Source organism: Eretmochelys imbricata, chromosome 1 (assembly GCF_965152235.1).
Source record: "Eretmochelys imbricata isolate rEreImb1 chromosome 1, rEreImb1.hap1, whole genome shotgun sequence".
In the NCBI taxonomy this organism is placed as follows: Eukaryota; Metazoa; Chordata; order Testudines; family Cheloniidae; genus Eretmochelys; species Eretmochelys imbricata.
The window spans coordinates 53428704-53455446 of NC_135572.1; the positions used below are offsets into that span (position 1 = coordinate 53428704).

At 45.4% G+C, this 26743-nt stretch overlaps 1 protein-coding gene across 1 annotated transcript in view; it reads right to left on the reverse strand.

Annotated features, from left to right (window-relative positions):
• The window catches only part of SMAD9 (SMAD family member 9), a 62737-nt gene extending 43673 nt beyond the window's left edge, over nt 1-19064 (reverse strand). The window contains exon 1 of the mRNA XM_077810322.1: nt 19034-19064. The gene's annotated coding sequence lies outside the window, so the exon portion shown is untranslated. The remainder of the gene's footprint in view (nt 1-19033) is intronic.
• Nucleotides 19065-26743: the final 7679 nt, after the last annotated feature.

A 26743-nucleotide genomic window follows, 5' to 3' on the forward strand; every position in this document is an offset into this window, starting at 1 on the left:
AGAGTGAAATGCCTGCAAGCTGCATGGATTTTTTTTTTAAAAAAACACCATAATATACGTTCAAACTAAATATACCCCACAAATTAAAAAAAAAAAAAAAACAGTACGAAAGACCCAAAAGAAAATGCCACCATAGCTAAAAAAAAAAAAAAAAAAAAAAGAGTAAAAGTGGCAGTTAAAGGCAACAAACCTCCTTTAAAAACTGGAAGTCAAATATTACTGGAGGAAAACAGAAAGGAGCATAAACTCTGTCAAGTGTAAAAGTATAATTAGGCAGGCCAAATAAGAATTTGAAGAAGAATTAGAAAAAGACACAAAAACTAATAGTAAATTTTTTAAGTACACCAGAAGTAGGAAGCCTGCCAAACAATCAGTGGGGCCGCTGGACGATTGAGGTGCTAAAGGAGCACTCAAGAAAGACAAGGCCATTGCAGAGAAACTAAATGAAAACTTTGCATCAGTCTTCACTGCAGAGGATGAGAGGGAGATTCCCACACCTGAGCCATTTGTTTTAGGTGACAAATCTGAGGAACTGTCCCAGACTGAGATGTCAATAAAGGAGGTTTTGGAACAAATTGGTAAATTAAACACCAATAAGTCTCCAGGACCAGATGGTATTCACCCAAGAGTTCTGAAGGAACTCAAGTATAAAATTGCAGAACTACTTAGTGCGGTATGTAACCTATCACTTAAATCAGCTTCGTGTGATTCTGATGCTTTAAAAAAGGCTCTAGGGGCAATACTGGCAATTACAGCCCGGTAAGCCTGAAATCAGTACCAGGCAAATTGGTTGAAACGATAATGAAGCACAGAATTATCCAAAACATAGATGAATATAATTTATTGGAGAAGAGTCAAGACAGCTTTTGTAAAGAGAAATCATGCCTTACCAATCTATTAGAATTCTTTGAGGGGAGTCAACAAACATAGGAACTAGAGTGATCCAGTGGTGATAGTGTATTTGGACTTTCAGAAAGCTTTTGACAAAGTCCCTCACGAAAGGCTCTTAAACAAACAACGCAGTCATGAAATAAGAGGGAATGTCCACTCATGGATCAGTAACTGGTGAAAGATAGGAAACAAAGGGTAAGATAGGAATATATAGTCAGTTTTCAGAATGGAGAGAGGAACCAGCAGTATCCTCCAAGGATCTATACTGGGACCAGTGTTGTTCAACATATTCATAAATGATTTGGAAAAAGGGGTAAACAGTGAGGTGGCAAAGTTTGCACATAATACAAAATTAGTCAAGATAGTTAAGTTCAAAGTAGTCTGCGAAGAGTTACAAAGGAATCTCACAAAAGTGGGCAACAAATTGGCAGATAAAATTCAGTTCTGATAAGTGCAAAGTAATGCATATTGGAAAACACAATCTCAACTATACATACAAAATGAAGCAGTCTAAATTAGCTGTTTCCACAATAACTCCAAGATCTCTTTCTTGAGTGATTAGTTCCTGAAAACATCCATTCAATGTGCAGCAGCAGTCAAAAAAAGCAAACAATGTTAGGAACCATTAGTTGTATGCAGTGTTGTAGCGGTGTCAGTCCTAGGATATTAGAGAGACAAGATGAGTGAGTTAATATCAGAAGAGTTCTGTGTAGCGCAAAAGCTTGTCTCTCTCACCAACAGAGGTTGGTCCAATAAAAGATATTAACTCAACTACCTTGTCTCTCTAGGAACCATTAGGAAAGGGATAGATAAGTCAGTAATCATAATGCCACTGTATAAATCAGTGGTACCTCCACACCTTGAATACTGCATGCAGTTCTGGTCACCCCACATAGGTGCTGGAACTAGGAGTGCTGGGGATGCAGCAGCTTGAAGTGGTTCCCATCATAAACAGGGTTTACAGTTTGGTTCAATGGCTCTCAGCAGCCCCACTATACAAATTGTTCTAGCACCCCGTCACCTTATCTCAAAAAAGCTAATATTAGAAATGGAAAAGGTACAGAGAAAGGCAACAAAAATTATTATGGGTACGGAAGAGTTTCCCTATGAGGAGAGATTAAAAAGTGTTTAACTGTTCCGCGTGGAAAAGAGACAACTAAAGGGGGGGAAATAATAGAGGTCTATAAAATCATGAATGATGTGGAGAAAAAAAAAAAAAGTGTTATTTACCTCTTCACATAACACAAGAACTAGAGGTCACCCAATGAAATGAAGAGGCAGCAGGTTTAAAACAAACAAAAAGTATTTCTTCACACAATGCACAGTCAACCTGTTGCCAGGGAATGTTGTGAAGGCCAAAACTATAACTGGTTTCAGAAAAGAATTAGATAAGTTCATGGAGGATAGGTCTATCAGTGGGTATTAGTCAAGATGGTCAGGGATGCATGCAATCCCATGCTCTGGATATCCCTAGGCCTTTGACTGCCAGATGCTGGGTCTTCTAGACAACAGGGGACGGATTACTTGATAATTGCCCTGTTCCGTTCATTCCCTTTGAAGCATCTGGCGTTATCTACTGTCAGAAGACAGGATACTGGGCTAGACAGACCTTTGGTCTGACCCAGCAGTCAGATATCCAGACTCTACTCTATACACAGCTATTGAGTTTGGGCTGCTCCAAATTCCAGCCTCATGAGAGAAAGCAAAAACCTGAGCAAGGAGTAATGGTCTCAAGTTGCAGTGTGGGAGGTTAAGGTTGGATATTAGGAAAAACGTTTTCACTAAGAGCATGGTGAAGCATTGGAATGCGTTACCTAGGGAGGAATCTCCTTCCTTTGAGGTTTTTAAGGTCAGGCTTGACAAAGCCCTGGCTGGGATGATTTAGTTGGGGATTGGTCCTGCTTCAAGCAGGGGGTTGGACTAGATGACCTCCTGAGGTCCCTTCCAACCCTGATATTCTATGATTCTATGAATGGGAAGGAGCACTGATGATGACTAGTGGATCAGGCCCTACGGCAGGAATGGGGAACCTAGAGAGCCAATGACTAAATCCTGCTGTATCAGTACGGTTGTAAGTACCTGCTATAGGCTGATGGGGAAAATGGGGCACATTTCTTATCTGAGGGGTGTCCCCAGGCATTAATGTATGTAAACAACTGTTCTTGATAAGGTAATGTAATTTTACAATTAGCAGATCTGAAGCATACGTGGAATACAAACTCACATACGTAAGAATATTGTTCTGAGATTTTTTTCCATTTTGAACAAGGTTTTAAATAAACACATTAATCTCTTCCAGTCAAATTAAATAATTCAACAGTGACCTCAGCATGAGTCTGAACACTATTGTTGTTAGTGGGAAAGAAGCCAAGGGTACATGTATAAAAGCAAAAGCCGTGCTCTGCAAACCATGTGATGAAGTCTAAGATAAGGCTATATTGTACGATTTCCTTTCGTGCTCCTTCCTTTCTCTCTTAAAACAAGAATAAAAAAAAAATCTAAATGATCATGCAAAGCATAAATGGTATTAAATGCTGCTTTTAGATATACATACCCCATACTGCTATTGACTAATATTATCATCAGAGCATCCTACCTCAGTGCTATTAGATTACAGAATACTGCAGGCTGCTCGGCAGACTAAACCATTTGTTCCTGTGCCTGGATGTTCCATTAGGAAATACTTAGGCAGCCTCTCTGCTATAGTGCTGTAAAGACAGAAATATGGTAATTCACAACTTAATTTAATTTAGACAATCTTTTAGGACCACATTTGTTTCAGACCTAAGCATCTTGTATCGAGCAACTTATACTGGCAGTGGGTACCTGCAGCACTGCCAGGTTAAAGTTCTAACATGCTTTAAGCAATGCTTGAGTCTGACATGTTTCCAGCGTTGATAGTCTGACATGTTTTCCTATGCGGATGACCTGAGTCCATGGGCAAAGCGTGCCGCAACTCTGATCAAACTCTACAGTTTTACAAAGTCACGAGCTTTGCCATTTGAGATCCAGTGTTGCCACTAGTTCTGGTCTTACTGTCTTTGAATTTCAAGCTTTGTGGTGATAGCACATGCAACACTCGTGTGAATACCTTGCATCATTCAGTCGATAATTACTTCTCTGGCATACCTCACTTTCCATAGAGCCCAGGGTGGAAGGGTAAGACAGCATGAAGCCATATTACTTTTCCACAGACTCCTTCTGTGATAGGAAAACCCTTTAAGAAGGACCCAAAGGCTGTTGCAGGCCACAGAATACCCCGGCAGTGTGGCTCTATTGAAGCCATGCTGCTAGGGACCCTGACACTAAGAGGAGAGGACTGCAAAGGACACAGAACCATCACACACTTGCTGTTTTGTGACCTGATCCAACTCCCAATGAAGTCAGTGAAAAGGCATCTAGTAATGTAATGAAAGCTGCATCAGTTTGTCCAGTAGCAGCACACAGCCCTGGCATGGTAGAGCCCTGTAGTCAGGAATTAATCTTGGGAGTCTCAGACTCTGGGACAATTCAAGTAGAGCCCACCGAAGAAATGGTGCAGCCATTGGAACTTACTCCGGCACAGAGGACTAGCACAAGGCTTATGCATCACTTATGACCCATTTAAATCCAATTTTGAGGAGTTTAGCGGTGCATAGCCCTTGTGCTGATCTTCTACACAGCGGTGGATTTCACCCAGCAGGTATCATCTGCTCTTGTTGAGGTCAATGGGAAAAGTTCCACTGGTCTTATCGGAAACAGGACATGGCTACAAGCTACTGTGTAGAGAGCAAATCCAGTTTTGCCTAATGCTGTGTACATACGTATCTACAGTAAGAACTGCGCCCAACTGCACATCCATCCAGGACACAACGTACAATGCTCTTGCTCTCACTGTACACCCAACCGACTGACTCACAAGCAGCATGGGTACCCGTCTAGAAAAAGACTGCTGTCATCAGCCTCGGTGTCACTGAAACCGCTAAATATGTGCCCAGAGAAGATATTCTCAGAGGGCTGTCTAGACATACACTGTGCAGTGCTTTGGGATCACATATTCCTAGACACTGGGAAACAGTGAATCTATAAGACAGCAACTAAACCTCCACAAAAATCAAAGGGAAAAGAAACCATCTGCAGAAAAAATGTCTCAAATATAAAGGACTGTGTGTTTAAAGCGATACTATCTGTACGTTTCCTACATACTACTGTTACAGCTAACACCTCAGATTACTGTAACTAAAAGAGATCATAGGGAAAGAGTGTTTTTCCCCCCAGGGTTTTTCTAAATGTGTGCATTTGACACCACTCTGTGTATATTCTGTTTCATTGCAGTTAGTTCCCCCTGTTCTTTGTGCAGGTCTTTCACACAGCAGCAAAGGACAAAAAAAAACAATTTTTAAAATATGAAAATGTGGTAAAGTCACATTTGGGTCTAAAATTAGTACAATGCTTTATCATAATTAGCTTTTATATAGTGTTTTTCATCAGTAGATCTCACAGAAAGCAGGAAATCAGTATCATTAACTCCATTGTACAGATGGAAAATTGAGGCAGAGAGGTGAACTGAGATCACTGGGAGAACTGGGAACAGAATCCAGGTCCCAGAGTGTGAGTCCAGAGATGTATCCACTAGGCTACACTAACTCCCATAACAAGGTACAGTTGAGAGGCATGGAAATAAAGCTGAGGGGGTGAGTAAGACAGAAAAAACATTTTGAAAGGGAAGAAAGGGAAACTAGGAAAGCAGACAAGACAGGAGGAAAAAAGCTGAAGGGAAGGAAAAAATACGAGGTAAGATGGAAGAATCCTATTGCAGCTTCAGATTAAACATAAAGATGAAAGGAGGCCTGCAGCTGAAGGGAATTCAGTGACCCACACATTAAGTTTATTTTTAAGTGGCCTGTATTTTGAAGCCTGTGAATTTCAGTTTCAGACTATCTACACAGTTGAACACTAGGCCCCACCCTCCTTTGTCATTTACAATTTCTAAGCCCTGCCTAACATGTCTGAACATGGATACCCTTTAATCTAGCTTTAGTTGTTTATACTAACTATGACTTGAGAGAAGGATTTTTGATAATAGTAATTCTAAACCTTATCTTTTTGTCACATGTACATGCAAATACTAGCAAAGCAGCTGGGGTGAAATCCTCACCCTATTGAAAGCAGTGCGGGTTCTGCTACTGAATTCAATACAGTGAGGATTTCACCCCAGAAATTTTACCCTTAAAGAATTCTCTCACTCACTCACCTTTGAATGACACGTAGTGTGATGAGAGAGCTCTTCACTCCTTTCTCCCTGAGCACTGTAATCAGTCCTGGATCTCTACCTGTGACTCTCAAACTACTTCAGCTGTATGGTACTGCTAGTGACTCCCCATGCCTGATGGAAAGGAAGTCAGCCGCTTCTATAGCACCAGACCTCTTAGCTTGGAACCTGCAGGGCCTTCTCAGGGTACATCTATACTGCAATAAAAGACTTGCGGCGTGGCTATGGCTGGCCCAAGTCAACTGACTCGGGCTCACGGGGTTTGGGCCCTGCGGTTAAAAACCTGCAATGGAGATGTTTGGGCTTGGGCTGGAGTGCAAGCTCTGAAAATGCATGAAGGGGGTGGATCTCAGAACCTGGGCTCCAACCTGAGCCTGAACAATAGAGTCGTGGGGTTTTTATTGCAACATAAACATACCTTTTAGGGGCTGGTGTCTGGGACTGAGGAGCGGACAGGTTCTCCCAATCTAGCAAAGAATCCAGATAATAAGGCTAACTTAACTTTCTTACACAACTCCTTTCACCATGGAAACTTAAAAGGGGTGAGAGTCTCAGGGCAGCTTCAGGCTGGAGCAGCAGTGAGCTCTTGAGCCAGTATGGAAGCACTCGGCATTCATGAAGACATCTCTGTGCCTCCAATGACATCTGTGTAGGAGTCACACCACCCATAGGAGCTTCCGGACTCAACCCTCTGGTATGTTCACTGGGGTCAAATCTCCTCTCTCTGCACGAAGACTCTGGAGGAATTCTGGGCCTTTCAGATTTCTTTACATGGCATTCTGCCAAACCCTGTCATTATTTAAAGTCTTTCCATCCACTTACTGCTGATTCACACAAACAGGGCCCAATCCTGCAGCCCTTCCAAAACCCACTGTAATCAATGGTAGCTCCAGATACAGAGCTTGCAGGATCAGGCCCAAAGTAAGTATCCGTTGTCTTCATCAGAGCAATATCCGTCTCAGATCTTACAGTTTACTGCTGTGATGGGAGGAGCAAAGCAAGAGAATCACGATGGACCCATGGTGAGGCAGAGTGGCCCCCCTTCACTACAGAGGGGGTTAACTCCCCATGGTGGGAGTAGTTAATATCACCCTGCCCCCCCTTGCAGGAACTGCACAGGCAGGACAGGAAGTATAAGAGTAGGGCTCTGCAGCTCAGTTGGGGCCAGACCAGGGAAGGAGGCAGACGATCCCTCCCAGAGAGCCAAGCCCTCAGCAGAATCTAGGACCAGCCGTCAGGAAGAAAGTCTGCTCGCTGTCCCAGGAGACAAAAGACCCTGAGAAGACACCAGAGTAAGGGTCGCCTGACTGTAAATCCGAGCGCCAGAGCCCAGTGGCGACGGAGCAGTGACGGAGCAGAGCCAGCCAGAACCAGTAGGAAGTAGCCCTGAGAAACAAGAGGTTGGCCCAGTTGCGCTGCCGCGATGTGAGGCAGCAACCACACGTTTCCCTGTGGAGGGATTAGCCTGGCCAGATAGCAAGTGTGAAAAATCAGGACAAGGGTGAGGGGGTAATAGGAGCCTATATAAGAAAAAGCCCCAAATATCGGGACTGTCCCTATAAAATCCCGCCTACGGTGACAGTCACCCTAGGCGGTATTGCCCACTCCTGCCCGGGCCCTGGGCTGGGACCTGGTAGAGCAGTCCCCTTAGCCTCTGACCCCAGTCCTGTATGCAGGGCTGGACGCACACTAACCTTTAGGCTAGAAGGCTGAAGTAGACCATTGCTGTTTGCCCCCATTAGGAGGCTAAGGGCCATAGACTGTTTAAGTGCATAGCCCACGCCTAGAAGGCCCGGCCCATAGACTTCTGTTCACTCTGGCCAGGAGAACAGGACTACTGGCTCATCGGGGTGTGCTGAACCCTCCTTCTGGAGACCTGAACTGCTATTCAGCCAATTTGCATGGTCGCACGTCAGACCCGGTAGGCATGCTCACTTCCTGATGCCATCAGAAGGAGTGCCCCTGACCCCAAGAGGGAAGAACGCTACAAGGTGGTGGAGAACTCAGGCATCATCCCAACCCTGAGTCAAGGGGATGAGCCAAGGGCTAACCAGAGACCACCCCACAGAAGGGGGACAGAAAGAGATCCCACCGTGGTGGATATAGAGAAGCTGATAAAGTGACTTGCGGAAAGCCAGCAGCAGCTCCTTCAACAGCTGGGCAGTCAGAAGCAACAAGAGAGTTGGGGGCCCAGCACCAGGACCAGCAGCAAATGCCTGCAGCAGCTCGCTACCCTACTATCAACACCAGTTGCCCCTAACCCTGGTGGAAAAGCAACTCAGACTGGCCCTGCCATGCCTGGATGCTTGGCTAAGATGGGCCCCAACAACAATCCGGAGGCCTTTCTTGTCATGTTTGAGTGGGCCACCTCAGGAGCCAACTGGCCCCCTGAGCAGTGGGCCACCCTTTTGGCTCCATACCTAATGGGTCCAGTCCAAGCTGCGTACCACGGACTCCTGGTGGTTGACGCCCAAGACTATGGGTGCCTGAAAAGTGATGCCCTCGACATCACGCCAAGACATATCAGTGACGACTGTGCGGAAAGCCATACCCACCCAGGGCCAGGCTGAGGATGGCTGCACAACGCCTCAAGGATGCATGCTGGCAGTGGTTACAATCTGAGGGCTTGTCTACACTTACCGGATGATCGATGCTATTGCTCGATGATCGATGCATAAGCTATTGCATCGCTTAATTCGACTTTTCCCTTTGGTGTAAACAAGGCGTGACTGGCATACTAGGGCCAAGGTCACCGAACAGGTATGCACATCCTCCCGGCACAAGGAAGCATACGGATCCTTCGCCACCGGCCAGTGACCCTGAATGTGGCAGTCACGCTCAGGGAGAATTTTTTGGCCATGAGATCCCTGTCAACCCCAGAGTTCATGCTTCCACCCTGATGACTTTGCTACCAAGAGAAGAGAGGACCCGAAGCCAGTGAACAGCCCCAGGCCCGGCCCAAAATGCCACGACAGACAGGACTTCACCAACCCCCAATGATCACCCAACATCTAGGGCAGGGGTCTCAAACTCAAATGACCACGAGGGCCACATGAGGACTAGTACATTGGCCCGAGGGCCGCATCACTGACACCCCGCCCCCGGCTGCCCCCAGCCTCGCCCCCACTCTACCCCTGCCATGAGGCCCTACCCCTGCCCCGACTCTTCCAACCCCTTCCCTGCCCCCATTCCAACCCCTTCCCCGAAATCCCCACCCCAACTCTGCCCCCTCCCTGCCCCCAGTGCAGGAGGGTTGCGGGGTGTGGGGGGGGCTCAGGGCAGGGAGTTGAGGTGCAGAAGGTGTGCAGCATGTGGCAGGGGGCTCAGGGCAGGGGGTTGGGGTGCAGGAAGGGTGCGGGGTGTGGCAGGGGGCTCAGGCAGGGGGTTCAGTGGGCGGGTGCACAGGGCAGCTCCCTGCCTGCCTGCCCTGCCCCCGCGCCACTCCGGGAAGTGGCCGGAACCTGGGGGAGGGAGGGCAGAGGACTCTGTGTGTTGCCCTGGCTGCACCTCCCGGTACCTCCCCCGAAGCTCCCATTGGCTGCGGTTCCCCATTCCTAAGCGCCAGGCCAGAGCTGCTCTAGATAAACGCTGGGCGGGGGGTGGGGGAGTGGGAGGGAAAGGGAGCTGGTGGGCCGCAGAAAATAACCCTGCAGGTCGCATGCAGCCCGCGTGTTTGAGACCCCTGATCTAGGGGAACCACCATGGTCCCGGACATCATGGGGAAATCCCAAAACCTGGGCGAGTAGACCTGCTCAACAAAACCCAAGGACAGGCCCAGGTGCCCTGAAATCAGCCCATGTTTCACTTGTGGCCATTTCAGCCACCTCTGCCAGGAACGTCCAATGATGGGCTGTAACTTCTAACAGGGCTGTAACTTCCCCCAAGTCCATAAACAACCCTCCGACAAGTGGACGATCCTGATGGAGGTTAGCAGGGTGCAGGTCTCTGCACTCAGACTTGAGGTCTGGGCAAACCCTCATCTGCCAAGACCTCATTAGGACCACGAGAAGGGATCATCTGCCTCCAGTGCATTCATGGGGATGTGAAGCCCTAGCCCACTGCTCGAGTCACCAGGATGGTAAACAGTGAAACTAGGACCATGACAGGCTGTGGCCTTGAAGCTGGCATATCCAGTCATCCTCGGCTGCGACTGGGGATGATTCATGGAGGTCCCATGTACTGCAAATCCCAAATCCAATCATCCACAGTTGGCGTTTGAGGGAGACCTCCTTGAAGGGATGAGGGAGATGCCCAGTGACCCAACCCGAGTGTCCGGGAATGTCAAGATAGCGAGCTCGACACTGCTGACAAGGGGAAAAACCCTGTGCAACCCTGTGATGAAGAGTTGCCGAATTTGGGACAGGTTTCAGCCAAGATCAACAGGAAAACCCTCATGCTTAGTTGAGCGTATGAGCAGTTAGCACAGATTCATAGATATTAAGGTCAGAAGGGACCATTATGATCATCTAGTCTGACCTCCTGCACAATGCAGCCCACAGAATCTCACCCACCCACTCCTGCGATAAACCTCTCACCGATGTCTGAGCTACTGAAGTCCTCAAATCATGGTTTAAAGACTTCAAGGAGCAGTGAATCCCCCAGCAAGTGACCTGTGCCCCATGCTGCAGAGGAAGGCGAAAAACCTCCAGGGCCTCTGCCAATCTGACCTGGAGGAAAATTCCTTCCCGACCCCAAATATGGCAATCAGCTGAACTCCGAGCAGATGGGCAAGATTCACCAGGCAGACACCCAGGAAAGAATTCTCTGTAGTAACTCAGATTCCACCCCATCTAACATCCCATCACAGGCTATTGGGCCTATTTACCATGAATATTTAAAGATTAATTAATTGCTAAAATTCTATTATCCCATCATACCATCTCCTCAATAAACTTACCGAGTCTAATCTTAAAGCCAGATAGGAAAATCACGGAATCCTGCCGGGCAGCACTCCAATTCGAGTTAACAGGCGATGCCTATACCACATTGACCGCAACCCCCAGATGCAAGAAACCGGAATCAGCTGGTAGTGCCCCAGTGCCACTAACAAGCCATTCTGCAACTTGACCATGACGTCCACACCATGCAATGCTTGGCCACGAGTAGGGCACTACCAAATTCATGGCTGTGAAAAACGCATCACAGACCGTGAAATCTGGTCTTTTGTGTACTTTTACCTATACTATAGGGTGAAAGTATACAAAAGTACACAGTGTTTCTCAAACTGGGGATCCTAACCCAAAAGGGACTGCAAAGCTATTGTAGGGGGGTTGCAGTATTATCACCCTTAACTCTGCACTGCCTTCAGAGCTGAGCATCCTGACAGCTGCTCTCCGGCCACCCAGCTCTGAAGGCAGTGCAGAAGCAAGGGTGACAATACTGCGACACCCTCTTGGGCCGGGACCTGTAGTTTGAGAAATGCTCACTTAAGGGCTATATTTTGCTGTTTTTAAATATATATTCATCCTTTGTTACAACACAATGAAAATTAAGATTTAAATATTTGAAACCACTACATTCAAGATTTTTAGAATTCTAGGACCGTGAAATTTACAAGAACAGACCACGAATTTGGTAGGGCTGTAGGTATGCTGCCAAAGTTTCCCCCAAAAGTCCTCCAACATTGGGACCAATTCATCCCACCCCTACTACTGGCCATCTGGAAGGTCCCACAATCATCAATGCAGGTCCCCCACTTTGAACTGTTGTATGCCTGGCAGCCACAGATGTGGGAGAGCTGGGAACAGGAACTGTCCCCATCACAGGGCCTCCTGCAACGTCTTGCAGCCACAAGAGCAGCTGGTGAAAGTAGTGGGTCTTAGCAAGAGAAATATCTCCCCAGTACGCAGAAGGCTCAAGAGCAGACCTACAACAAGGGAGCCCGGGAGAGAACCTTCCAGCCCGGTGAGAGGGTTGTCCTCCTGCTCCCCTCAGATGAATCAAAACTGTTAACCTCACAGGGCCCTTGCCACCAGGCTATCTGCCGGCTGGGGCTGGTCACCTATGAGATCTGGCAACCAGACAAGAAAGAGAAACAGTAAGTCTACGATATAAATCTTCTAAAGCCATGGCAGAATCGAGAGGGGCTGCTAGATTGCCCCGTATGTCCCAAAGTCAGACTTAGGACCCCTGGCCCCCTCCTGACTGACACCGGAGAGCCACAGATTGGGGACAACCTGACCCAAGAACAACAAAGGCAGGTCAGGAGTCTACTAAAGGTGTTCATAGCCTGACCAGGATAGACCACCTTCACGCAGCATACGATATTGATGATGGCAGGGATGATCATCCAAGAGACCACTCGGCCCCTGCTACAAGGAACACGGAGATAGTGGAAAAGGAGGTACAGGCAATGTTGGACGTGGGGGCACTTGAAAGGTCCCAAAGCAAATGGTGCAGCCCCATCGTCCTCATCCCAAAACCTGACAGGACTCTTAGGTTTTGTATAGATTTTAGGAAGGGTAAATGCCATATCCAAGTTTGAGTAAGTCAGCCGAATAGCAGTTCAGGTCTCCAGCAGGAGGGTTTAGTGAACCCCCATGAGCTGGTAGTCCTGGTTGGCGGGAACAACAATAGTCTATGGGCCTGGTTCTCTGGGCAGGGCTAAGCACTTAAACAGTCTACGGCCCTCAGCCTCCTGACTGGGGCAAACAGCAAGTCTATGACTTCAGCCTTCTGGCTTAAAGGTTAGTGTACATCCAGCCCCTCATACGGAGCCAGGGTTAGGGGAACCCAGGCCCACCCTATTCCACCAGGTCCCAGCTTAGTGTACATATAAGTAGCACAATTACTCAGAATCATCTCCCTTTGATTGTACTGGCCTTCTGGTATTAAAGTATTAACTTCTTAGGGAAACTGGTGTCCATGTCTATACATAATGAGCCACGCTTGGCTTCAGCAAGGGCTGATCTATAAGAAAACTTACATTGGCACAGCTATGTCTCTCAGATGTGTGAAAAATCCATGCCTCTGTGAGAGATAGCTATGCCAATTTAACCCTCCTGTAAACAGCACGAGGTTGATGGAAAGACTCTCCCATTGACCTAGCTACTGCCTCTCGGGGAGGTGAATTAACTACAGTGACAGGAGAACCTCTCCCATTGGCATAGGTAGTGTCTACACTGAAGTGCTACAGCATCTCAGCTGCGCCACTGTAACACTTCAAAGTAGACACTACCGACGCCAACAGAAGGAGTTCGCTGGTTGCTGTAGTTAATCCTCCTCCTCCAGCAGCAGTAGCTTGGTGGATGGAAAAATTCTTCCATTGTCCTAGCGTTGTCTACCTGGGGACTTAGGCCAGCCTAACGACCCGACTGACATAGTTAAACTGATCTAGTTTTCTAGTGTAGACCGGGCCTTTGGTGCATAGCTGGGGCTTAATTCTCCAGCTGAACCTCACATGTTGATTTCAATCAATGATCTAGACCTTTACCAGAATAAAGAACAAGGGCCCAATCATGCAGTCCTTGCTCAGGTAAAACTTCCATTTGAAGCCAATAAGGAGTTTTGTTTGATTAAGGACTGTTGGAAGGGGCTTCCCGAGACAATGAAAGAGGAGGCTTAACCAATTATTGCTATTATTTATTAGTGTTTAGACTCCCTAAATGATAGCAGGACCCCTTAGTGAATGGCACTAATAGATACACAATAAGACAAAGTCTCTTCCCTGAAGAGTTTACAACCTAAATAAACAAGACAAAGACTAGGAGAAAGGAAATATTATCCCCATTTTACAGGCAGGAAGAGTCCCAAATTCCTTGCATACCAAGCATTCCCATCTAAGTTGTAGCAATGTCCAACATTGTTCCTAAAAATGAAACAGTTGGAAAAATTAGAAAAATAGAGTTAATGATTTTTAAAATAAATGCTGGCCCTTCTCAAATGAAGTGCACATCCAAATGCCATAATGACAAACACTTACAGGAAGAAGGGTACTGCAGAAGTATTTCAGTGTCAGGGCTGAGCTAGAATGTATTTCCATAGTAATCAGATCCTGTAATCCTTCTGATCAATTACTGGGATTCCTGGAGATTTTCCCGCACAACCATTTTAGGAAAAGGAATAGCTCAGAATTAGATGTTCAACCTATTGTAATGGAGATATACGTAAAGAGCTGTTACCTAACCTGTACTTAATGCGGACTTTTCATTTGTAGGATATTTTATGTGGAAAATTTAGTATCTCAGGTCCCTAGAACACAATGTACCATTTGATCTATACTGTGCCATACAAACAAAGGTACTAGATGAAGCCAATATTAGATCTTCATAGGTGTAAAATTTTCCAGCTTATTACAGAAGAGATTTTGGGCCCAATTCGGTGAGGTTCTACTAGGTGCTGAGAGCCTTCAATTTTCCCTGAAATCAGGGGAAACCAAAGGTGTTTAGAAATCCTTCAGCATCTGACTATTAATGTTATGTTAACACTGTTGTGATGTGTTTTACAAAGACATAGCTTGGTGTAGTTGAATGCAAAACAAATACAGACGAGGTTTCAAAATAAAAATTCCAGAAGAGAGAACTTTCAGAATTGATTCCAATCCGATTGACAGCAGGTACTAATAAAGTAGCTGTAATTCCATCATGCTCCATTTTCTCCTAAGCACACAAAGTATAAAATGGGTATAAGGGGACACAGAATTTTTTCTTCTTTATATGGGATTTGAGTATTTCACTATAACATGGCTAAGGACCAACAGAGCTGGGTACCCATCCATCCAGGTATATATACAGTTCCCATCCGTGGCACAACTGCACTTGCTTATGACTTCAACTGGAGTTGTGGGGTGCTCACTCCCTCTAAAAATCAGGGTGTTTTATAAGAGACAATGTGTGGCATTAGGTGCTTAAATTTAAGCATCTGAAGTGTGGAAGTGTTGGCCAATGTCTTATTTTCTATTTCAGGCAGCTTTACACCATTTTAAGGATTTCACACTTAAGTAAAACAACCTAGAAAATTAAACGCAAAAAAAAAAAACCCACAGAATAAAGAACAAAACCAAAAAGCATTTCAACTTTGTTGAATGTTGGTGACTGCCTAGCACAACCATTTGCAGTTAAGTATTATTTACACACTACAGTAAAGTTAGCAAACACTCTATTGCAGAAGTGTAAACCAAGTCACGTAACAGCTGCATACCTCAAACTGCTTACAGAATAGAAGCATAACCAAGTACAGTGCAATAGAGAACAAACAACAGAGTACCAGCTAATGGTGATGGACCTACTCCTGCGGCCAGTGAAACCTGGGAAGGAGCGGGGGGGGGGGAAGGAGGCCTAACACTGAACAAACATCCTGATTTGTTTTTAAATGGAGCTTATGAGAAACTCCCATATGAGATCTGAAAGTACGAAGCTTAAAATTTAATGTGAAAGAAAGAAGGAAAGCTGGTGTATAGAGATTCCAGAGGGTGTATTTATATGGAGAAATGACTGAAGCATAGAGGAAAAGGAACAGGATTTTGGCAGTGGTGTTTCTGATGGGGAGCAGAGCTGCAGAGCTTGAGGCTGCAGTATCAAAGATGGAAAGTTGCCACAGTGTGGACTAATGTTGTGGCAGCAGTGAAAGAAAGGAAGGGAGGAATTTGGAAAGTACAGTCAAGAAAAAAAAAGAGAGAAGATTTGGCTAAGGATTTGAGGAATCAGAGAGAAGCCAAAGTTGTCACCAAGAGTTCGGATGAGGGGAGGATAGTGAAGTTATTGACAATGACAGAGAAAGTGGGAAGAGATACAGAAATTGCATTCCTGCTCTAAGAACAGTGAGGATACACAAAGGTGTTCCTAATCAATGGGGGGGGGGGGTATAGGGTGAATTTTGCAACCCTAACCTTAAAGTCAACCACCAGAATGATGGGGATTAGCTCTGTGAAGAAGTATTGAATATGAAAGTAGGTTTGGAAAGAAAAAGCCATAGAAATTTTCTACATCTGTGCACCATCCCAAAAATATATCTGCCTGGAGGAGTTACATCTTTGCCTTATTTGCTGCAATCCTGATTCTGAACTAAAGAAACAGTCTATATCTTGTTTGTATAAGGTGTTGCAACAATTCTTGCAGAAACCTTTAATGGTCAAAGCCACATCTGTCTAAAGCCACATGCATCTGCAACACAAATCTGGTGTGTCTTAATTCTAATTCAAATGCATTTACTAGAATGGATTTTAGTAGTCTTGGTTCCAATCCTGTAACCCTTTGGCACTGCTCTCTTGAGTAGAGGCTGCAAGATTTTCAGTTAACTAAAAATAAACTATAGATTTCCCACTGCATTCTCAGGAGCAGTCCCAGATTCTTTGTTATAAGCACCTTTTCATAAATATTAATCTTATTATTTGAACATGATGCAAAAAAACTGCCAATGAAAATGAGTTAGGTTATTTTTTTTGAATGGCCATTTTATGAAACTGAATTCTGTTTCTGATTTTTTCTTATGGCAAATGCTCTCGGACAGTACTAAACCAGCATAAAGCTCTCATATTGTTACTTATTCATTATTTTGTGCTGCTAATGTACAAATAAACATCCATATTATTGTTTATACCAACCAGCAGCAGGAAATCAGACAGTAGGGAACAACCACCAATTGCAGACATGGTTTTTTTGGTATTTTGTTTTTACTTAAAATATTTACCATGCTTTCTTCCCCCCCCCCCACTTATTTCCAAAGAATATTCGGAGCAAATAGAATCTATAGAAATGCTCATTAGTAACGTCACATTATATTATTTGCAATGGACAAATTACTCAAAAGCACATTTTCTTCTTCTTGGCCAGCTTTAGTCTATTAATTTCATTTAAAACAGAAGGCACAGTCCAGCTGATCCTGGAATTGCAGCTAGCCACTATCGTTAGTAATACTCTACTTAGTGCTCTGGTTAGAGGTCACTAATAATTAACAGCTATCAACCTCTGAATTAAACAAGGGGAAAATAAAACTTTATCAAGATGGATTAGGCTGGCCACTAGAATTACAACAGTTTAGTATTCAAGAGAGAGGATTGTGGGACACACTATCTCCCTGACTGATAACAGCAGATAGTTAAGATGAAGAAAGTTTGTAAAGAAAAGAAGGGGGGTGGGGGAATTAACTATCCAATGTTTTGTGACATCTTTTATTGTGTATCTAGTCTTATTCTAGGGGGTTAGCCCCAGTTATGTTCCCACTGAACTCAATGTGAGTGCTACCACTGATTTCCAATGGGAGCAGCATCCAGACCTTCGTGATATTTGATTCCTCTAAACACATTTCTATCCTCAACATATGTTTTGGGCATATATGTATGTGTCTCTTGGGTTTGGACAAATGTGTTGAAATAAGATACTTACCTACCTCAAAAGCACATTGTGAAAATGAGTGTTGTAAGGTACTGGGGATGTACGCCATTGTATTTTATTTCAGTTTTTACATATACAGAAGTGTCTATCCCAGACTCTGGGTGCCTTTAATAATTTTACAACCTTAATTACCACAGTGAGTGGTAATAAAATACACTAGATCCATATTTTAGTCACTTTTGCAAAACTGCTGGTGTTTCTAAATGCCAGGAATAAAGTGAAGAAGAAAACATTTACCTCTCCCTCTCCTAGAAAAGCCAGACAGAGATGAGAATCTGAAACCACTGTAGAGCTCAGTAAATATATAGCTATATATTTCTTAACAAATTTCACTTACCAAAAACTTTGTTGATATATACTTATTTGAACTGGTATAACAAAGGAAACATAAAAATTACTTCCCAGTTTTAAAAGCGAATAGGAAACAAACACAAACCAGCCAACAAATGTTAGCGCAGATCAGCAATAGCGTTGGTACCTATCAAATCTAAAAGAAGGTAGCTGTCTGGCTGAATAAAAGGATGAAGTTTGAGTGATGACAGTTGTCCAAGCCATCGCTGTGAGGATTCATTGCTCAAAGACGAATTTTACAGTACTTCCTTTAGATTACATCACAGAAGGTTAGAAAATAATGTGCTCCTAACTTCTATAAGCACGTTCCTACGTGCATCTCATTTATAAAGTAATGACTTTGTCTTATCTGCACTGTCCTTCCTGCACAACCCCAAACCTGAACACAGTCCAAGAACTTGTACCTTATTTCTTGCTTCTATGAGTTTAAGAGAAAACTCATTCATTGAGAGGTTGATTATTTTTTGTCAAGAATTTATTTTTTCCTTATATCTATTTAGAATAAACATTTAACTATACATGTATTCTTCATTTTTATTCACATTAATGAGAATCCTTTAAAGCAAGTACAACTGGTAACAGTTCATATACATTTAGACTGAAAGTACAAATATCTGGAAGTCTCCCCACTATATTATATAACAATTTAGAAACTGAACCAACTATGAATTTCCTCCATTTGCAGCTGTCCAGGCTTGCTTTAAAAAAAATAAATCAGGCGACTTCCCATAGCTGAGAAGATTGTTTTGGAAATCCTGCTCACTGGTAGTAACTGCTTGTCCAAGAGACACTGATCTGGTTCAGATTGGCATGCCCAAATGTCCTAACAAAAACTGACAAATACTGATGTTTCATTGGCAGGTATTTCCAGTAGCAAGATTTCTAGACTACAAAATGAAATATGAAGGGAAAAGTGTTTCAAAACGTGCCATGTGGGTTTTTTTCCCGCTAAATTAGAAGGAAAGAAATCATAATAGCGGGAAGACGTGTCAGCGTTTAGCCATCCATAAAAGTGTTTTTCCTTGTGCTCCTCCTTTCGATCACAATACTGGCGTCAGTTTGTCTCCTGTATCTGTTTCCCCCCTCCCTCCCTCCCTCTTGCAAATATCTGGCAAAGGAACCAGCCAGCAAAGCGGGGGGAATCAACTATTTTAGCACAGGGAAACAATCCGCACAGCAGCCTGAAAACACTTGAGAAGCACATTCTTACCTCTGTTTTTAAATGCCTGCAAGGTAAGTACAATACAGAGCAATTAAACGGAAGGGATCCACGCCACCACCCCATGGCAGAAGCCATTTCTGTCATTGCCTCCACTGGACTGTAATTATGAAGCCCTGGATGGAGGTGCGTTTTCGTCTGGGTCAGCACGGGCAAGCGTGCCCGGAGTCCGTGCCCGGCCCGCTAGCGACGCCCGCGCAGAAGCGGCAGCCTCCACCCCAGGCGCCCGCGCCCCGCCGCCGCCGCCGCCGCTGCTCTGTCTCGGGACGGGCAGAGAGGCGGGGAGCGCGTTCCCGCTTGTGCGCGCGGACAAGGGGACCCTGAGAAAGGTCCGGTCCGGTCCCGCCGCCTCCCCCCAGCTCTCCGGCCATGCAAACGTGCCCGTCTCGGCACCTTCCGCCCAAGGTGCGGGGCGGGCACGTGCCGCAGGCTCCCGCCGAGCGAGAAGTTTGCAGAGCCGCGGGAGGTTGGCAGGCAGCAGCCTCCGCCGCCCCTGGCCGGCCGAGGGGCTCCGCGGGGCGCAGCCCTGGCCGCGGGGAAGCTCCACGCCTCGCGTGGGGAGGGGAAAGGAGGCTCTTACCTGCCGCCCGCGCGCCTCTCTGCGGCTCGCCCAGCCGCTCGCTGCCGCGGCGGGGACGGGGACGGGGACGGGGCTGCGGCAGGGGCCGGCGGCGGCAGCAGCAGCAGCAGTCCCGGCCGGCGTCAGTCAGGCTGGAGCCGCCGAGCCCGAGCCTGCCTTAGTGCGCCGAGCTGGAGCGCGGCCAGGGAGCGCGTCTGCCTCGGTGCCGCCCCTGGGCGCTGCCCACGCCCACCCCAGCCGCGCGGGGGGGTCAGGGCCGCGCCGAACCCCTGGGGGAGGGGGGCCCTGCTCCGCTCCGCCCCGCTCCCGCCACCTGCAAGGCCGGCTCCTCGCGGGGGGGTGTTTGGTATTCAGTGAGGGGAGCCCAGGGTGCTAGGGGCTGTACGAACAGGCACCTGTGCCCCAGCCCCCAGCGTGCTAGGGGCTGTACAAACAGGCACCTGTGCCCCAGCCCCCAGCGTGCTAGGGTCTGTACAAACAGGCAAGTCTGCTCCAGACCCGAGCGTGCTAGGCGCTGTACAAACAGGCAAGTCTGCCCCAGGCCCCAGCGTGCTAGGCCTTGTACAAACCCTAAACAAAAAGGCTCCTGGGGCCCCCTTCACTGGTGTGTTTCACTCTCTTAGAGGGGCTAGGACTTAACCTGGGTGCTTGGAGAATCCAGATGGCTAGTGTGCTTCAGCCCCCAGCATCCATGGAGGTTGGAAATGCAGGGAAGTTAGCTGTGGACGATAACCAGTGGGTCACCCCCTTGCATCCCTCTACCCAAAGCAGGATTGTTCCCTGCACAGGGTTTACCTACTCACTCACCTGTCGAAAGCAATGGCATGTCCCTTGTGACTCTCGTTCCCACCCAAGGATGTGGCGCTGCCAGGTAATCAATGCTGAGGGTACGTTTGTAATGAGTTTATTCCTAATGCATCCAACTGACAGCCGTGTTTGTCCGTACGTTGCAACAGAACGTGTTATAACAGTGTTTATAAAAGGTGTTAAACCATTTCATCTTTACCCCGCCGTAGACAATGTTCTACTGCTCTATATCCTGCACTAATATATAATGGGACAGATCACTGCTGGGGTGACAGCGGTGTGTTGGAAGGTGAGAGAGGTACTGAAGGGCCCCATTAGCCCAGCCATTTAGGAGTCAAAAGTGCAAGGGGTGGGAGCCAGCTAACACTGACAGCAATACTGCTCCTCTTCACCCCAGGAGCCCTGGAGGCACTATGCTTAGTATAAGCATAAGGCTTTTCTTCTCCACAGCTGGAGCACTGGAGATCCTACCTCTACTCCTGTGTGCATGAGGCTCTCAGGGCCTTCCTTTTGCCCTTTTAATACAAAATATGTTGTAAATAACATCAAACCACATTTGTAAGGGAGTTTTGGATTGTTACATCAATTTAAGAGATTAGATTGTCCAGAGGATCATAATTTGTAAACAGGTTTCAGAGTAACAGCCATGTTAGTCTCTATTCGCAAAAAGAAAAGGAGTACTTGTGGCACCCTAGAGACTAACCAATTTATTTGAGCATGAGCTTTCGTGAGCTACAGCTCACTTCATCGGGTATGCATCCGATGAAGTGAGCTGTAGCTCACGAAAGCTCATGCTCAAATAAATTGGTTAGTCTTTAAGGTGCCACAAGTACTCCTTTTCTTTTTGCGAATTTGTAAACAGTTAATCATAGCTAGTATATTACCTATCTGTAATACTTAGGGTGACCAGATGTTCGGATTTTATAGGGACAGTCCCGATATTTGGGGCTTTGTCTTATATAGGCACCTATTACCCCCCACCTCCTGCCCCAATTTTTCACACTTGCTATGTGGTCACCCTAGTAATACTAGATATTAGCTATTAAATATTTAAATAATCATTTGCACCCTGTGTAACAGCTTGTAACAAAGCATATTATAGAAGTAGTGATACATAGAGTTTAAGAGAAATGACAGCCACCAGTGATCTCTAGGGCTACAGCCACTGGCAACTGAAGTCCCTAGAAATAACTGGTACTTGTGAATTTAGGGCTCTAGGCACTGATAATTAGGGCTCTGTGTCTGTCATGGAGGTCGCGGAAGTCACGGATTCTGTGACTTCTGCAGCAGTCAGTGTGGTTGACCCCAGGGGCCAGCTGCTCAGATGGCCCCAGGGACAGCCACACCGGTTGCTGCTGGACCAGCTCCGCAGCCAACTGCTCGGGCGGCCCCACAGGCAGCTGGCCCTGGGGACCGCCCAAGCAGCAGCTGGTGTGGCTAGCCCTGGGAACCGCCTGAGGAACTGTCCCCGCCTGAGGACCTGGCCCCTTGGGTGGCAGGAGCAGCAGTGTGTTGGCGGGCCGGGGGCGGCAGGAGAATTGGTGTGGGGGAGGCCTCTTCCCCGCTGCCAGCAGTGGTCCCCTGCTTCTCCCGCCCCTCTCCCCAGAGCAGCACCCCTGCCCCCAGCTAAGATTTAGTCAGGGATATTAGTACAAGTCATGGACAGGTCACGGGCTGTGAATTTTTGTTTATTGCCCATGACTTTTACTAAAAATACCCATGACTAAATCGTAGCCTCACTGATAGTACATAACAAACACTGGCTAAATCTAGAGCTGAAGTTGCACCGAGGGGTTCCAGTTGAATTGAATTAGGGCCCAAACCTCTGAAACCTGTCTGCATGGATGGTTAAAGATGCTGCCAAATGTTGGTCAGTTAATTCCACCCTGCCAACTTTTTCATTACAAACTGTCTCCATGGTAAAACATAGCAGCTAAGCTAGGTGGTTTGGGTAGGCATTAGAACACCCCCCACCACACACACACAAATGTAATTATAGCTCCATAATAAAAAGTTTGCAGTGGGGATTGGGGGGATAATAATAGAACTATCCAATTCTTGGACTGCTTCAGCTTCCCTGCCTGGTCCTACACATCTCAAGGCTTCTGCCAGTTCCCTACTATTGCTGTCTTCCATCACCTGCTTGGAGGCTTCTTGATAGATGAGTGGTCGAACAGATGCATTATTCAAAAATCTATTATAAACATTTATAAAGTGGCTGTCACCATAGTACCGAGATGCTACATGAGCCTTTACACCCATAATAATGTTTATCTGTAAGATTTATGTACTTGAAACATTACATCGCAGACGTAAAGAAAAGGTGCACAATACGCTGCAGTGTTCTGTTGCAGCAGGGTTGTTTACTGACTTTAAGTTAAATTGATATAAGCCAGTTAAAAACAAATTAAAATGTGCCCACACAAGCCTTGCACAGATTTAACTAAACTGACTTAAAAACAGCTTTAGTGAAATGGTGAAGCTAATGAGTGCACCTATTGTATCTTCCCTCCATGGTCCACTCCTGGAGTGCACAGTCAGGTGAGAGGCCTCCAGCTGTCATCTGCCTCAGGGCAGGGACCCAGGTCCTACTCCCTTCTGACTGGGGGATTTAAGGCTGCACAATCCCCTGCCCTTACACCGTGATATCTGCAGCAAGCCAGTCTGCCTAAACACCAGCACCTGGGCTGTGCTTTCTCTCCAAGCACAATGAGCAATATGTGCCAGCTGCGACAAGTTACCACACAGCTCTTCCAAAGCAAAGTATATTTATTTTTAGGGCAAAAGTATTGCAGAAAAAACTAAAGCAATAAAAGTGCCAACATGCTTATTAAACATACCAGTAATCACTCATCTTCTACATAAGGAGTCTGGGGGGCCAGTGTTCCTTTCAGTTCTTCAGCAAGGGTTTGGGGATGCTTTAGGACCAAAGCTCCAGTTAATTTGCTAAGCTAAATGGAAGACCCTGACTCTGTTTAAACTCAGCCTTTAAATCCATCTCTCTCTCTCGATCTCCAGAAAACTCATTTTGAACAAGTGTATGCAGACCATCCCAGGGGATGGTACCACCCCTCTGGAATTGTTTACAGTCTTATTGACTCACCTTACTCAGCCCCCACTGTTTTTAGTTTCTGCAGGAGTTGTGGCAACCCTCCCCCATGCTACAGAATGCAATCGTACACAAATCATTAATACAACAGTCCCCAAAGATACTGCATGGGATTGCAATATCTGTCACAGTGAGCATGTTTCTTGCATGCACAGTTACAGTTCAGATTATACAATGCACCTGATGTAGTCACTTTATCACAATGAGAGGATATGATATACATTGCCTCAATCCCCAGGAAAGCAACTGAATAGCACACCTCATGAATATAGTTAATATGTTATCACAGCCCTAGTCTGTATCACCCCTTCCTACTTTGAGTTCTTTTATTGGCTTCAGATCCCCTTCTGTGTCAATTTGAAAATCTTTGTTCTCACATTCAGGCTCTGCGCAGCTCTGCTCCAGCCTACAAGTCATCACTCATCACCTCTCACTCTCCTGTTCAAATCCTGAGTTCTCCTAATCCCACCTTTCTCCATGCCTCTTCCCTCCCACCCAAGTTCTTGGCTTCTCCCACGCTTCCCCCTATGTATAGAACATACTCCCTGATCCTACATGTCATGCAGCCTTCTCCTTCAAATCCTTCCTCAAGACCTAGCATTTCCCACAAGCCCTAAAACTATGTGACAATTCTTCCTTTACTCTTACGTCTGTATTTTGTCTTTTTAGATTGGAAGCTGTATAGGAGAAACAGAGAGTAAATATAGCAGGGTATCTTCTAGACAGAGGATGCTCTGTTTTCTTTACTTTTAGGATATAAGCTAAATACAACCCCCATACAATAATGTGAACTGAAGTGTTCTGGTTACAACAGATTGTAAACTCTTCGGAGCAGGCACTTTATCTCCCTCTGCATACCTAAAACCACAAGGCCCTGATCAGGTACGTACATCATATAACTTTTAACTAGCAGCAGTCTTCAAATACAGCCTTTCTAAAATTGTCACAATAAAACATTTGTTCCCAACAAACACATTCTGTCCTAGACACATCAATCTGTTCTTCCCACTTGTGACTTGAGAAGCCAGTTCCTAAAAGAAAGACAGGACGTTTTACAAATTGATGCAATTGCCAACTAGTGCAACATCTATCTCAACAGGCTCAGCACTACTGTGCTCGTAGTGAGTTGTTGGATTCTCTGTTCTCTCACAGCGAGGAGGTTGGAACCACTTTTGTTTTACAATTTCAGCTGCAGCTTTTGAAAGCTAAAATATAAAGCTAAAGAGACAGAAGAAGAAGGCACAACAAGGGAGGCAGTGAGACAGGTTGAGTAGTGCAGGAGTTAAGGAGCAAAGGAAAAAAGGGAAATAATCAGTGGTGGAACGATCTGAGAAGACTGTATAAGAATATTCTAGAGATGCAAAGAGACCAGGGGGCAAGGGGGGTAAGAGAAAGTTAGGGAAGCAGCAGCAAAAACAAGGCTCAAGCCAACAGGTTAGTAATTATCAGAGTAAATTGTATTAATGTAAATAGTGACCAGACTGAATGGCTCAAGATACCAATAACGGAACGTGGAGCCTGTCCCCTCTAGATCAGAAGCTGGTTCAAAACAGTATTGAACTAAAACTTGCCATGTTACTATTTTTTTGTGGCACTTTTCTTGTTAGACTCAGAGGAGATGGCAGGAATGTAAAGGGCACAGTATTTGGCGGGGAATGAAGATGAACCATCAACCACTTCAGGAAGTCAAGCTGACTTGAGTTATTGGGTTTCTTGAGGTTCCAGAACTTGATAGGGCACTTTTCTACACTGCACTAGTTCAGCTTTGGGTTAATGACGATTTTTGTTGTTCAGTTTATCTAAGTACCCTTCTCCATTAGTTGTCATTTACTGGCTATTCAAGAATGAAGTATTACTATTTGTGATTATAGTTTTTGAGCCAAATTCTACTCTCAGTTACAATGGCATACATCTGAATTAACTTCATCAAATTGATCATGATCAGATCTTACCAGTGCTCCACAGATTCTGTGTTTCTGACCTAATTCAAAATCCTGGTCCTAATCTACAAGGCCTGTAAGAGATTAAGTCCCAGCTACCTCTCTTTATTTGTTACCAACGAAGACAGCTGTTCCTCCACAGGGCAAATGCAGCTGAAGAAATCCAGGATAAGATTCTCAAGCAGTGAGTACAGCACATTATTGGTGGGACCTGAGCTGCAGAATCACTTGTCCAAAAAGATCTGACTGAGCCCAAGACTAACTGAGGTCAGACTGAAACGTAAGGGCCATGTTATTGATTAAGTCTTGCCTTCCCTGCTTCTCACTCAGAAAAACCCACAGCTCCAAACTAGAAACCATGGGGAGATAGAGAAAGAAGAATATCCTACTGTGGGATTTTTTTCAGCTTTTTACATGATGGTGTTCACAACTTAGTGACCTATGGTACTGGTGCTTTAAAAACCCCTTGGATAAGATAGATAATGGTAATGTTCTCCAGTTATTAGGTTTCCATTTCTTTTAGCCATCACTGGCTGAAGTATGTGTTATAAGAAATTACTTCTCCGCCGGTTGCCTGGCCTGGCTGAAATATTTATATGTTTCTCAGTTTCAGTCAGCATTGGTTCAAGAACCAATATAGTTCCCTGCCTTTACTACTTCCCGAACTTCATTCATAGTATTGGGAAAAAGGAATATGAACGCTCAGCTTGAAGATTCTCTGAACTATTTATCCCATTCACCTGAGCCATTTCCTTTACTTTAGGTTTTGTTAAATATTGCCATAGGGCAAAAAAACAATATTCATAAAATCATAGATTTTAAGGGCAGCAGGGGCCATTGTGATTATCTAGTCAGACTTCCTGCATAACGTAGGCCATGGGACTTTCCTGAACTCCTCATTCCAGTCCAATAGCTGTGGTTGAACTCAAGCAGATCTTTTACAAAAACATCCAGTTTTGATTTTAAAATTGCCACGGTTGGAGAATCCACTAGAAACCTTTGGTCAATTGTGCCTGTAGTTAATTACCCTCATTATTAAACATGCACCTTACTTCTAGTCTGAATTTGTTTAGCTTCAACTTCCAGCCACTGAATCTTATTATACCTTTGTCTGCTAGACTGAATCTATTATCAAATTTCTGTTCCCTTTGTAGGTACTTACAGACTACGATGAAGTCATGCCTTAATTTTCTCTTTGATAAGAGAATAGATTGAACTCCTTGAGTCTCTCATTTTAAGGGTTGTTTTCCAGTTCTTTAATTTTT